Source organism: Gymnogyps californianus, chromosome 2 (assembly GCF_018139145.2).
Source record: "Gymnogyps californianus isolate 813 chromosome 2, ASM1813914v2, whole genome shotgun sequence".
NCBI lineage: Eukaryota > Metazoa > Chordata > Aves > Accipitriformes > Cathartidae > Gymnogyps > Gymnogyps californianus.
Window position 1 is genome coordinate 64604453 of NC_059472.1, and position 14622 is coordinate 64619074.

The following is a 14622-nucleotide window of genomic DNA, read 5'->3' on the forward strand; positions in this document are numbered from 1 at the left end:
CTTGTAAGTGGTATAATTTGTACAGAGTCTTGTAAAATTATGACAACATTGCATAGATCTTTGGCCTCTTTCACAGTGATTTTTTCTTACTTTCAGAGGGTACTTTGTCCATGACTATTTCTGATTAAAAATTCTTTTCCTGTGCTTTTAGCTTCTTCTCTTTTTCATAAGACATTTGTCAATAATATAAACAGCAATAATAATATAAATTTCACAGCAATTACAAAAAGTAACATTTGTTGTTGAATAGTAATATATCATGAAAAGGTAATGGTGTGGAGATCTCTGCTGCCACAGCTAGTTTGCTTTGGATGCTTGAGCTGGACTGTTTAGAGGTACCTGAAGTATCCTTATGGCAACTTGCACAGTATAGATGCAACAGTGTGCTGAGAGCAGCTTCTTTGAATCTCTCCCAGCCTCAAAGTCATGGAAGATGTCACTCTTGTGCTCTGCAATCTCCTGAAACACATGCTTCATCAGACTCCTAATATCTATGACAAAAATCCTACCCTTTGCTCCCTTACTATAATTTTCCTCTTTTTAAATCCTTTAAAAATCGCCCTACATCTAGCTTTTCAGTTGACCATATTGTTCCATTTTGCTCACATTGTTTTCCTCTGCATCCTCTCTGCTGTAGTTCTCTTCCACATAAACACCATTCCACTGAAAAATACTCTGCCACCTCCTTATATTTGTTTCAGTTCTCATATTACAACTTCTCTCTTATTCCTTACACAGATGGACTGAATAGCCATTTGGCCTGCTCAGTTCCAGCTTCATGGATACAACATTAGATGGCTGGCACCTACTATGCAGGCAGTCTTTGCAGGTTTTGCAGCTAAAAGCTGTACTTACAAATGGCGTTCATACAGCTTAAAAAGTAGCTTAGGTTCCACTGACAGTAAACTAAGATTATGGTCATTTTGGATAAAAGAAGGAAATTACGATAGGTTGAAGCCACAGTTCAGGGTTTCATGAAAAACTCGGTGACTCCCCCCCTTTGCCCTTCTTTAAGCACTGTCAAATTCATAATCAATTTCTATTTGTTTGGAAATCACTGGTTTCGATGTCTAGTAGTCTATGAAACTTTGTACAATTGCTTACAGTTACTTTGGAAATGGCAATCTTGACACAAGTAAGTTTTTCTCATTTTCAGTCTTTTTTCTTGTTCACAAGTCAAATCTAGCCATTCTTTAAAAGTAGCTATATACCAGTGAAATAGTAATAAAGTCTAGCTGTAAAATTTTCTCTCAGAAATTTTTATAAACCAGTTCTATTACCTCTTATTAATGCATTACAAATACAATCCACACTACACCCATCTACTTTAAGATTATGACCTTGTAAAATGTGAATGGCCATTTAAAAGACCTTGTGTTTAAAAAGACTGGGCTACAGTCTTGTCACTTCTTGGAGTTTTACAACGATGTTGCAGTTCATTTACCCAATAAACAAACTAAGAGCAGGACCTACTACATATCAAGAGCTTCAATTTGCTGAAATTGTACAATGGGATTTATGAATTGGAAATATTTCTTCATTATGGCCAGCATGTAGGGCACCAGTATTAAGAAATCAAAGTTCTAAAGTGATACCATGAGCCATATGAAATCACACAGCTTAGTCACCAGCTTTTGAACATACTACATAAAGACAATACGTGTATTGACATACTAGTGCAAGAAAGTACAGTGTACTTCCAGTACCACTGTGCTTAATTTGCTTACTAATTTAGGAGAATTTAGGCTTCAGGGATGGAACAGACACGGCATGGAACTACCCAATCTAGGAAACTGTTTTATCTGGATAAAGGCTTTTTTTTTAAGCTCCTTTTTTTTTCTTTTAAGTGAGAAGGATATGGAGCAGCTGCCTAAAGCAGAAATGCTACAAAACTCATTAGCCATAGTAAAATTAAATTAGTACTCTCCAGATAATCCTAAGTTATTATCCATGAATCTTTGTACAACAGTGCTCCACATCTCTTTTGCTCTCACACATATTATTTCTGCCTTTGGACTGCTGTCTGGTGCCTCTTAGAAAGTCCGTGGCTGAGTCACTGAAGGAGCATGATCCTTACAATAAAAAATTGGGATGATTTTTGTTTTTTTCCCCCCAGCTGCATGAAACGCTTCTTTTGTAGTCCTCTGCTAAAACAGGAGACCAAATTCTCCAATGTCTCCTATTCCATCCAGTTATTTAGATCCGCATGAAAAGGCTCCACTTCTTGCCTACAGTCAAGGAATTCAGAGCACAGCTAAAGAGAAAAACTGCTGAGATAGCCCTGAGGTACATTTTTGAGCAACCCAATTATAGTGGGTGCCAATTGCAGGAGTTCAAATGACCCACAGAGCAGAAATGGCAGCCATGGCTCAGCAGAGCACTGGGAAGTCTTGCTCCTGCTCCCTTTTCTAATATGGCAGAGAGTGGGTAAAATTTAAGGGTCTTTTTAGGAGGCCAGACCAATGATCTAATTCCCCCTCATGCCCTCCAGTTCTCTGAGACCTCTGGCATCTCCACTGCTCTCAGTGCTGCAGCACTGAAGCTTCAAGGACTTTCCGCAAATAAATTGCGGGAGGGTTTTTACATCCTCCTCAATACATGGGAGAACTGTGAGAAGGTATTGGACAACTTGCATAATTTCATGCTTTGTCCTCATTCTTGCCTGCAAAGCAGGACGGCTACAACACCACATGAAGGCAACATCTGAGCCCTAGCCTATAACCAAAATTGAGGCAGCTTGCTCAGTCAGAAACCCTGCAACACTTCCAAGCTAGATGCTTCATATGTGATCAGGGAGATGACTGGAGACAACACTTGAGTTAGAGCTTGCAATTAACTCTGCCATACAGATGCACTCCCAAATTCTTTCACTCACTTTCACTACTCTCTTAATCAGACTTGCATAGACAGCCAATAAACATTTTCTCAATACAAATGTTTTTATTTTAATTTGAAAATGGCTTTACATAAAAAAAAAAGTCCTCTGGATTAATTTTCTACTGTTTGAACAAAAAGCTGAGGGGAAAATTTGGTTTTCAAGAAACTGAGTTAGGAAACAGTCCAGTTCCAGACTAGCAACAGTTGAGTGCCTAAAGGCAGTCTCACAACACACCATCTGATTAATTTGGAACCAATCTGGACAGCTTTCAGAGAATACACACTGAACTATCCTCAGCCACGGGAACAGAAAAGTAAAGGAGAGGATGCTTTCAAGGAAAATAATAAGTGAAAAAAATTAATCAGAGAATCTTCTATCAAAAAAAATTTTCCCTTTTGTAAAATGATTAATCAAAACAAAAATAGCCTGGGAAGGGGAAAAAGTTAATTTTGACAAGTCTCAGTAATTATCACTTTAAAATCTTTCCAAATTTTCTTTTTTTATTTTAGCCGGGATCAGGTCACAAAAAACTTCTCAAAACTCTTATTTGCCATTGCTAGTTCAGGGCTGTATGGCCCCGAGAAAGATGCAGCAAGAATAACAACATAAATATACAAGTTCCTCAGAAAGCAACTTTTACATCTCTCTCACTGCACTTCTCTGCGTCATTGTGAGGACTAAAACACCCTCCTAATATCAAACTTCTACATTAATTGACTGGTAGAGACCACTTGCATCCACAAAGATGGTACCAAATGAGGTAATTGCAGCACAGGGTTCCAGGCACCTTCTGCTCAAAGATCTACCACTCACCACTGTTAGCAACCACATCATAGGTTAGATGAATGCCTCCATGAAGCAGAGACACCAAAACGAATATTTGAGAGAAGTGTTTCCTGGAGACATTCTCGTGGAAGATCTTGCAGATTTTTTTTTTTTTGAAGTTTCTCTGCAAAAATGAAGGAAGACATTGGCCCATCTCTACTTCTCATTGAGAATCATTGCTTCTGAAGCAGTGCTAAACCATGTGTGCCAGGTAGCATCCCTGGAGTTTATCATCACAATGCTAAGGAACATATTTTAGTCCAGATTGCACCAAACCAAGATGGCAGATTGTTTTCTAGTTTCCCAGCGAAAGGGCCTCTGTACATAATCTCTGCTTTTTCCCCCCACTTTCAGTCTGCAAAAGCTATGCAGTATGTCATAATATCAATAAACTTGGTACCTCACCAGAAAGCCATAGCTCCCAATCTTTGTTTCACTTGCAATGTGTTGCCCACAAGACTTTCTGATATTGCTTGTGGATACAGTAAATTAAAAACTTAAAACCAAGGCCAACAGAGAGAACAAACCTGTCCGCAAAATGCAAGTTGCTCAGTACTGTTCCTCCTGGGACCACTGTTCTAGAGTAATGTGCAAATATTCTCAGCAAATCATAGCTTAAATATCAGTTCGTTTGCCAAGTGATTCTCCCAACTCCCTCCTTACAGCCATGAGAAAACATTTTATTTATTAATTATTATTCGTAATTTGGGAAAACAAATGGCTATATTCCCAGTCAGTCAACTCTCCTATCCGCATATGTGCATTCCAGGAACGCAAGCTTTACCACTAGCTTAGAGAGGCATTTTTTTTCCCTGGGATCCTTCATTAAAACATTAGTAGCACATTACTGCTTAGCAGGTGCACAGACCCCATAGCCAAATGTTACTTGTTAACCGTGGTGCGACATTATATGGCCATAAATGTCTAGGTATTAATCACATGTTTTGATTTGTATCCAAAATGTGATTTATGCACCTGATTTCTAAGACTGTATGTTAAACTAACAGGGAAGACTGAAGGAATTCAGTTCACTCAGGCAGCTGAATCACTCTCTGCCATGAAGTAGATGTAGCTGTGAGTAGACAGGGCAGTCCTGGAAGAGCAACTGGAATCAACCACATGAGCAATGGGGGAGGGAAGGGAAACAGAAGCCATCTTTGACAAATTCAACCAAATTCTTTCCTGTATTAAGAGAAGAAATATAAGGACAGTTCACAGCAGGGTCCTGAGGGTGAGGAAAAATACAAGCAAACAACCCTCCCAGACCCAATCTCCTTTTACTTAAAAGAACAGAGGTGTTCCCACTAGAAGTGGAGGTCTTCCATTCTATTCAAAGCAGGGTTTGTCAACAATATAGCTGTCTGTTGGTACCTGTATGCTAATTTATATATGATCCCAAGAGGGGACATAGCATAGACTGGCAGAAGGTCTGTAGTCCAGTTTCACGAAGTCTTTCTGCAGTGCTATTTATTCTACTAAAAACACCCTGTGCTGCCAACACAGCAGGGGGGTCAACACTAGAAATTTTGTTGTTATTGCTATACCACCTGATAAAGTGGTGACCCCTTGACATTTCTGAGTTGCTTAGCTATGTTGATGAAAACACATAGTATATAGATCATGCTTCAAGCACAGCACCTCACATGGACATGTACGTATGAGAGAAGAGCGCTAAGCAAAGCTGCAGAAAAGGCAAAGGGGAAAGCCCATAGAAGGATGTTGGCTTTCCAAGCAACTGTGATTTGGTTGTCTTCTCTAACTTTAGGAGAAAGTCCCATATGATCTGGCCTGTAGCAAAGCTTAGGAACAGATGAGGCTCCTCAGATTGAGTTTTGCAAAATCCTCCCTTCTTCATACTTCTTTTGAACTTCCTAATTCATACTTTGCCCTAAGGACTGTATTGTCAAGGTCTTTGGTGAAAACAGGTGAAAACAGTGCTTGCACCCCACTTGCACATACAACATGGTAAGTAACTGGCAACGGAACCCCAAAACAAGAGAGGAAAAAAGCATAGTATTCTGTCCCAAAAGAAATATCTGAGACAATGTACTTTGAAACACCCAAAACAGGATGAAAGTGCATCATCTCTCACAGAGATATGCAAAGACTGAACTTCATCTCACTCCATAAAGTCTCCTAACTTCCCAAAGGTGTCACTGTGCCACTATATTCCTCATCTTCCCCTGGCATGCAGAATCCTGTTTACTGGTACCGATTTTACCCTCACCTCACATTTGCAATGATGTGCCTAGCTTTCTTACACAAAGCAGGAACACTGTTGCTGGCCTGAGACATTACCCAGGAGAAGGCACAACATACACAAAATATGTTATATCCTTCAGCCTTCACTTCCACCTTCCTCACTCTGACATTCACTTTCTCCCATAATTTCCAAGTCCAGTTAAGCAAATCACAATAATCAATTATGGTCTATGAAATTTTTTTGTCTCTGACCTCCCTTTTGTGTATATGTTGCTTCCTATTAGCTAATGCCACACAATTAATTTCTTCTCGATATTCCTTTTGTGCTCAACAAGTGGTCATAGTTGTGGCCAACCCATCTTTTCAATGTAAACCTTCTTGCTCTAACATGGGAATGAAATCACTACAGATCTATTATTTCTCGGAACAGGATATTTCATTTGCATAAAATATTCTGCACTTGACACAGTGCCAGGAAGAAACACCTAATGTCCATTCTTCATTGCGCTCTTGCTGTGGCCTTAGGAACAGAAGGAATCACCATGTTAGACTCACACCTATTACTCCCGAGTTCCTCGCTTCTTAGTCCCATCTCTGATTTACACTCCCATGACTCTTTGAGAGCCCTGTCAAGGTAGTGACCAAGATAATGGACAAAAGGGAATTTCTTACATGATGTAATTTCACATTAAACAGGATGGTTCATAGGTTGTAATAGAAGGTCAACAGCAGATATTATAACCCCTAAATTGGTTGGAAAAAAATGGTTATTTGAATCAAAACTTAAATAAAGCTCTATACGAGCCAAGATAGCTGAAGGGAAGTGTCTCCCTGTGTGTCAGTGATATGCCTGGTCTAATAACCTCAAAGGATGGCAGATCCTATCCTTGTTCATTTTCACAGCATTGGGATTTACTGGCAGGGAATGGCACTGACACTGTCTTCAATGTACAATATCTCTTTTTACTTTTAAGTTGGATGGCTATATTCCAAAGTAAAAAAATTACTTAAATGTCATTAGTCCAATGGGAATGCAGAAAATGTACATTTTGGAGACAGATCAACCTGTTAAGCAAGAAAAGGAGACCAAGAAGAAATTAATTAATTGAATGGATTCATGAGTCCTTCATTTGTTATTAATAAAGCACTGCAGAAGAAAGTGTTGATGAGACACAGTCATTCACCTTGGATCAGTATGCAAAAGGAAAATTCACCCCACTGCAGGCAGCTATCAAGGCCATATGCGCAGCTTTATGTACTGAGTTATGGATGTTATAATAAACGGCAAACTCAACATCGTGTATGTATACTTTGCCTAGCGATTAATTTCACCCTAAAAAAACAATGAGGCAGATTTGAGAGAAGAGAGCTGATTTAATACAATGTATAGCATGTAGTCACTAATGGACTTTTAGTTATTCCCAAAGATAACCGACCCCATAAAGGGTTTTAAGCCATTCTTAACATTATTTTCATACACTTCAAAGGCAGTCTTCTAAAGTTATTTCTATATTTCTCCATATTAGAGAGCTATATGCATCTTAGAGTATTACACAATTACATATGCACGCTACCTTCTGCTTTCATGGGCAAAAGTGCCCTGTGGTAGTGACAACCACACTGTTAGCCTTTCCTTTTTCAGAAGTTAAATGTCTTTTGACTCAGCTCTTAGTTCTCCTTTTTATGTTCTTTGTGCTTTATAGATATATTGTTATTTATAGCACTCTGGCTGTTGTTTTTTTTATCAATTACCAAATAATATTACCAAAATGTATTTGATTTTAGCCATTGTATGGTGTAGTCAAAGCCTGCTCCTACACAACGGAGTCCATCTGCAAGATCTGCTGCAGTCCATTCTCTGAAAAAAACAGAAGTTATAATTTATTGTTTTGCTAAAAAGTACTTCAGTTACTTGAAACTGCTAGGGGGTGAAATCCACTCTTGAACACGAGGCCAGCACAAGGCCTAAGAAGTGCTTAAGCTCATTTTGAGGATATAAGTGCGATTGAAGTGGTTGCACGGGACTGGTGCTAGTACTCCGCACAGGAGAGAAGCTGACCATGTGTAAGCACTTCAGGAAATCACACCAGGTTCTGATTTTCCCCCAACTTTCAGCAACTACACTAATAATTCTACCGGGCCCTTGCAGTCACGCTACAGCTCAGGACCGTTTCGTTTTGTCTAAGTAATCACAGAGGAGTAAAAACACTCTAGGTTATGGTAGAAGCTCAAGTCATCAGAAATACCTCCTAATAATTTTAGGGTCATGATTGTTCAAAAGGAAACAAACCCTCAAGGCAATTTTAGAGAAAGGAAAGAAGGGGTAGATTCATCTAATCCACTTCTACTAAAGCTTTAAAGACTACTTTGCTTTTTGCCTTTGCTTGAAACCAGATCTCCCAAATATCCCCACACTGACATGTGCTGTGACTGGTTAGGACCAAGCCTGCTAGTCTAGAAAAGTACTTTTTTGTTCAGTAAGTAAGCCCTGGCAGTATTAAGTTGCAAAAAGGTAGAAAGAGAAGGGAGGGGGGGAAGAGGTTTTTTCCAGCATGGAAAAAACTCAGAAGCTTCATTGCGTCTGTTTACTGCTTTATTCCTGAATTTCTAAAACATTGGCAGATTTAAAGAAGGGCCAGATAGTATTGGAAGAGATCCTGAATAGTCAGTACTAGTTTAGTGAGATCAGTCAGGCCACAAAGGCTTGCCAGAGTTGCTCCTCCCTCAGAAATTTTTGAATCTATATTTAAACATCCTTGATCTGGCCACAAGAGACATGATAGGGCTGACAGCAAGGGAAGAGGGGCAAGGAGGAAATTAGGGCTTCCAACAGAAGGGGGGGTGGGACAGTACTTCTAGAAAATGTGGGCTCTTTGGACATAATTGTCTGGCAGTGTGTAGGTATTACTAAAACCCAGGATTATTTCCAACACTACATCATCATATCCACTACTGCTGCCTGCCAGTGTGTTAGTAGTAAATCTGAAGAGCCAGGAAAATAAGTGGAGCCTGTCTGCCTGCAATGAGGGTCTGGCCTCCGCTCTGCAGCAGTCAATGCCTTTCTTGGAGAATTAAATTATCTGCTAAATATCTAAAATATTCCTGGGAGAATAAATGCTCTTTGCTTAATTTCTGGGGGTGGAAGGTAGGAGAAGGCTGGGATTTCAAGAGGAGAACAGCTAGAGGTATAAATGGAAGGTAGAGCACTCCTGGAAATGAAAGGCCTGGTTGGCATCGCTATACCAGCTTCACCAGCAGCCAGTCCCAATCTGGCAATGGTGCACACTTTGTGCTTTTCTTTCTCCCCTGGCCCAATAAAACTGCTGTAAGACTTGGGAGAAACTCTTTCCACTTGATTCTCTCCGAGGTTGTCGCACACCACGCTGAGACCTCAGGGGTGGGAAAACCAGTTCTCCTTGCTCAGCCCTAGAAAGAATTGCCTGTAGGAAGGATGCTCAAGAAGAGGATGAAGTGACCGACAAATATCAGATCTGGTGGTTTTTTGGTAAAGGAGAGAAAGCAAAGCTCAGACAGAAGGCAAGCCCATAGGCTTGTGAGTTCAAACAGGAGATCCACCAGTTTCTGAAGTCCAGCTTATGAGCAAACAATTTTCCGATTTTTAACAAGAGGCATTTTGCCATCTGATCATAAGCTCTTTCTTGCATAGTAGCATCACAGGTGGAAAGACAGATTGGGACAAACTTAACCCAAAGTGAGCCTACTCTTGGCATTTCAGCTGACCTTTCAGGATAAACTGCTAGTTCACTGTCGGAAAAAAGTTAATCCCTTTGACTTACTTTTTTTTCTTTTAAGCAATCTTTGCACTTCTGTTTTTCCAGCTGAGGCTAGAATTTGGAGTCCCAAAATACAACAATTACTGTTTATAGCACAACCAATCCAAGTGGCAAAAGGAATTCTCTTAGAGAGAAATCCCTATGCATTTTAATATCTACTAATATACAGTGGGCATAAACTGCTATGATGAGAGGCATGGGAAGTTCATTAGAGCCCTGTTGGGACTGTTCTGCAGGGCAAGTGGGGCCATATTGTGTCATCAGTTTTAATCACAATTTCCCATTGATCCCAGTGAGAAGTTTGCTTCAAAATCAATGTCACACTATTGCCCTTGCATAGTGCAGTTGGAAGTGTTAAGGCAGGTAGTGAATTGGACACCAGCTGCCATGATAGAAACCATTTGACATAACAGCAAACTCTATAACATACTAGCTGCAGGTGCTGGTAACTGCAGGTGTCACGTTGCCCATCCAAGTGGTTACCTTCCTAGAATCCAGTTAATAAAAGAGAGGCCTATCTTTTCAAACCATCCATCTGTGATGTACTGGTTTTGGCTGGAATAGAGTTAATTTTCTTCATACTAGCTGGTATGGTGCTTCCTTTGGACTTGTGATGAAAACGGTGTTGATATAACACACTGATGTGTTAGCTATTGCTGAGCAGTGCTTATGTAGCATCAAGGCCTTTTCTGTTTCTCCCGCTGCCCCACCAGAGAACAGGCTGCTGGGGATGCACAAAAAGTTGGGAGGGGACACAACCTGGACAGCTGTCCCCAGCTGACCAAAGGAATATCCCATACCATGTGACATTGTGCTCAGCAATAAAAGCTGGGGGAGAAGTTTGCCAGGGCTGCCGTTGCTCAGGGACTGCCTGGGCATCGGTCAGCTGGTGGAGAGCAATTGTGGGTGGTTTTGCATCCCTTGTTTTTCTTGGTTTTGGTTTTCTTTGTTTCTTTCCTTTTTTTGCTGGTTGTTTTGGGTTTTTTTTACTTAAACTGTCTTAATCTCAACCCATGAGTTTTCACACTTGTACCCTTCCAATCCTATCCCCCGTCCCACTGGGGGTGGTGGTGGTGTGAGCATGCAGCTGTGTGGGGCTGAGCTCCCCACCGGGGTTAACCCACAACATGTGACTAGGTCTGTCACATTTCACTGGGCTGACCAGAACACTCCCAAGGGAGCCACTTGAGGCAACGACCAGCCCCCTCACTCTAACAGGCACCGTACAGCACTGTCCCCAGGTTTCAGACTAGGATGTTCTTCCAGAAGCCCATGACTTCTTCAGTTTCCAGGCTCAATTTGTTCCCATTCCTTTTCATCTGTTTGCACACCGAAATCATCCTTCAACTCTAACAGCTTTTCTCCCATATCGGTGTTTCTCCTCCCTCACACAGGAAACAATGTCATTTCTTGATCTCTATTTGAAGGCCAAGCAAGCCAAGCTCTTCTAGCTTTCATTTCACATGCTTTGCATGCTCCCGATCATCCTAGTAGCCATCCTCTGAACTCTATATTCACTTAAACGTGGGAGACCACAACTGCATGCAAGACTGGATGAAGTTATCTGCCTGCATACTGCTATGAAAGCTAATAAAATTATACATGCACGAATTTTTACCACAGTAAAAACCATAGCAATAAAAAGCAGTTCTTTCACATTTCTTCTTCTTAGTACAGCTGATTTTTTCTATGTGAATGATGTCAGGCATATGAAAAAAAAGTAGGTGACTGAAACCTGGAACTACAAGGAAGGTTTTTAATAAGTATTTTGCTTGGTATAATTGCAGTGGATATTAACTAACAGCTATACTTCCTCACAGAAAAAAATATGTTTTGAATAAGCTTAAAATAGAACTTTCCACTGAGAATATGTTAGTCACAGAACAGAGCAGGATTCTTGGGAATTTTGTAAGTCATCAGAGAAGAGACTCCCAGGAAAGCTGCGAGATAAATGGCTTGTGAAGAACAAGAACTTCATGCCAGTTCCATGCAACTGAAGCCTAATAAAGCCCTTTTGAGGGGCCTCTATCAACACACCTAAAGATAAGTCCCATTTTCAGAGAAAAACACTAACACATCTCATAGATGTGCGGACACTTTGTTCAGTCCCTTAACATATCATATTACCACTTACTAGTATGTAACCATAAGAACCAAATAGGAAAATTTTCACCTTTCTTACAAAAACCTCAGATTTGCAAAATGTTTCAGCTTCACTATAAGAACAAAACCAAGAACCTCTGAAGTCCTGCATTTAAAAACAAAACAAAACAACAACAACAGCAGCAGCAAAACAAGAAACCTCTCACCCCTTCCACCCACCCCACACTCCCCTAGCTGGAGCATTCATCCAAGAGGTAGCTGAGCTGGTTCTAACCCATATTCTCTCTTACCTTACTGCAGGAGCACAGAACTGCTGCCTACCTTCTCCAGGAAGGCCACACAGCACCTTCTCAGCAACCATATCCCTCCAGAACTGAGCATTGCAGCCTGAGGCTGTCCTCTGAGTCAGAGAAGGTGATTAAACCCTGATTTCATTCAGCTAGAGCAGTGGCTTAATTAAGGTCTCTCCCTTCACAGGTGTAGCCTATGAACACCAGACCATGGGGCTCTTGGCGGCGTTGCTCACTCTAAAATGAAGTTCTGAAGCCAGGAAACTTTCCCTAACACCATCTTCTTGAAATGGCTATACTTTCTGCCTCCAAAGTGTGTTTTCAGTGAAACGGCATTTTTCAATGAAAGTATTTTTATTGAAAGAGCTCCTGGTTAGCTTTGATGAGCATGTTGAACCATGGATGGTGCCTCCTGTATAGAAGAAGCTAAAGGACCAACGAATTTTGTGCCTACAAACTGAAAGGAAGTTTCCAGCTGCATTTTACTCTGCTCTCAGGAACTCTTTCATTCCTTGCTGGCCTTCTCCAGCAGATCCACGAAAATCACTGCCTTTAGCAGAAGCCGGGGAAACTCTCACAGTTCTCAGTGCCAGATTTCACTACCTTAACTCAAGCTGACAGACCCTTGCTCTAGACAAAGTCCTGTTCTTTTTACAGGCTGAGCTCCCTCTGCTACCCCTCTTCATGTGGGACAGCCCTGGATCTCCTCCAGCTGGCCAGTTTTCCTGTCTGGTTCATGCAAGAGGAGAGACTATGGCCTTGCCTGCTCCTTTCCCCATTTGAGGCTCCTTTCTTCCCAAGAACAATTCTGCCTGGCTCTCACATGAGCTATATAAGGTTGCAGTTGCCCTGAGAAGCCCTGGCCACCACAACTGTCTTTATTTTCTGTTTACGGCATTCGTTGCAAATGTTATTCTTAAATCCTCATTTATTTCTGCAGCCCACAAACTTGATGATAGCACTAGTGCTGCCATTCTTTCCAGTTTAATACATTTTCAGCCTGAATAGTTTCTCTGTAGAAAAAGAGAGTCTCACAACCTTTTGAGGATGTGCTTGATGCCTACTACTAATGCTTAGGGGTTAAGACTTCGTGGCAAACACCTGCCAAGTCAGCTCCCAGTGCTACTTACATAAATATGCTTTTGTTCTTAGAATATGTTACACCAGGTTTCATAAAAGCACCCATGTACAGCTATAAAAGATTTAAAAGATATAAATAATAACCTAGGAGTCATTTAAAGTTAGGATCAGCAAATTTCAAGGAAGGGATCAACCAACTTTGGTAATTTAACAACTGTTTAAAATACATTAGCAATATCTGGTTTAATCTTATTGTAATTTATAAGCTATGAGGTTTTGTAAGAAAAAAGTCACAGTAATATAGGAACATGAGAAATTAAGTAAAAGCCTACAAGTGAGTTTTTAAAAGAAAAAGCGTATGATTTTACAGGATTGCTAAAGACACATGAGCATACACATAAACAAACAAATGAGCATGCAAAAATATGTATAAAAGCATGTCAAATAACTGCAGAGGGGTGGTTTGAAAAGGAGCAGATATATTTAATTTGTCCCTTTTCTATTCTGTGCAGCAATATTAACAAAGAGCAGGTACTCAGAATTAGCACATAGACATTCTTCATGCTTGAAAAAGAATCAAGTAAGGCCATAGTACCTCCAGTCAAGGAAGACATGTAAGGAAGTGATTCATTGTATGCATACCTAATGTCTACTTGCATATGTACCTCATTATGTTGTGTCTGGGGGTTCAGCACTGTTTTCAGCTTTTCTTACATGCTTTATTGCCGGTAAGAGGTTGGTGCATGCAATGCTGTGTCTCTGCAAGAAGCCGAAGTGAGAGCTGTTCAGCCTCTTATCTGAACTTGAGCAGAACCAGTTGTTTAGTGAGGCCAAAAGCGCTTAATATAGAAAACAGAGTGTAAGAAAGCTTCTGAAAACAAAGCAAGGCAGCCATACACCAGGTGCTCCCCACTGAGGTTAATTTCAACCCACCTGGGTCACTTAGAAGCCAAAGCCCTCATCAGGAAAATGATTCAGGACATGTCTGTCTGCACAATGGAGAGCAGAGCTGGCCTTTTCCTCCAGGAAGCACTCACCTGAATCAGCAGCTGGCAGTAGAAAAGCCCCATGAGACTGGGCTGGTACCTGAGAGGAAGACTTGGGTAGCTCTGACAGCTGCCATGCTTTCATGTGCTGCCGGGTGCCATGGGGCCAGGAGCGCCCAACAGGGCCTGGGCGAGTCCCTGTGCCCTGAATCTGCTACGCAGGACAGACTTTTCTTGGCACCCTGTTGCCAGTGGCAGCCAATGTAACATGGACCCATCAGCATGACTTCTGCTTTGCAAAGTGGTTTCATAGACGGGCATACATTTTCATTGTTGCTCTTCAAAAGTTTTCAGTTTAAAACAAAAAATGGCCTCTTCGCACTGGAACCAAAATAGGATAAACTAGTTTAAGGAGGATTGTTATGCATAGGAGGGGTTTAATTAGTGTCTTTCTCTTGCTTCTT

General features: G+C 40.9%; 1 long non-coding RNA gene across 1 annotated transcript; it reads right to left on the minus strand.

Annotated features, from left to right (window-relative positions):
• Positions 1–3271: 3271 nt before the first annotated feature.
• On the minus strand, positions 3272–12142 carry LOC127013591 (uncharacterized). Its single transcript, XR_007766096.1, has 3 exons — positions 12093–12142; positions 7671–7763; positions 3272–4885 (listed from the first exon to the last, which is right to left on the minus strand). It is a non-coding gene; the product is annotated as an uncharacterized LOC127013591 (long non-coding RNA).
• Positions 12143–14622: the final 2480 nt, after the last annotated feature.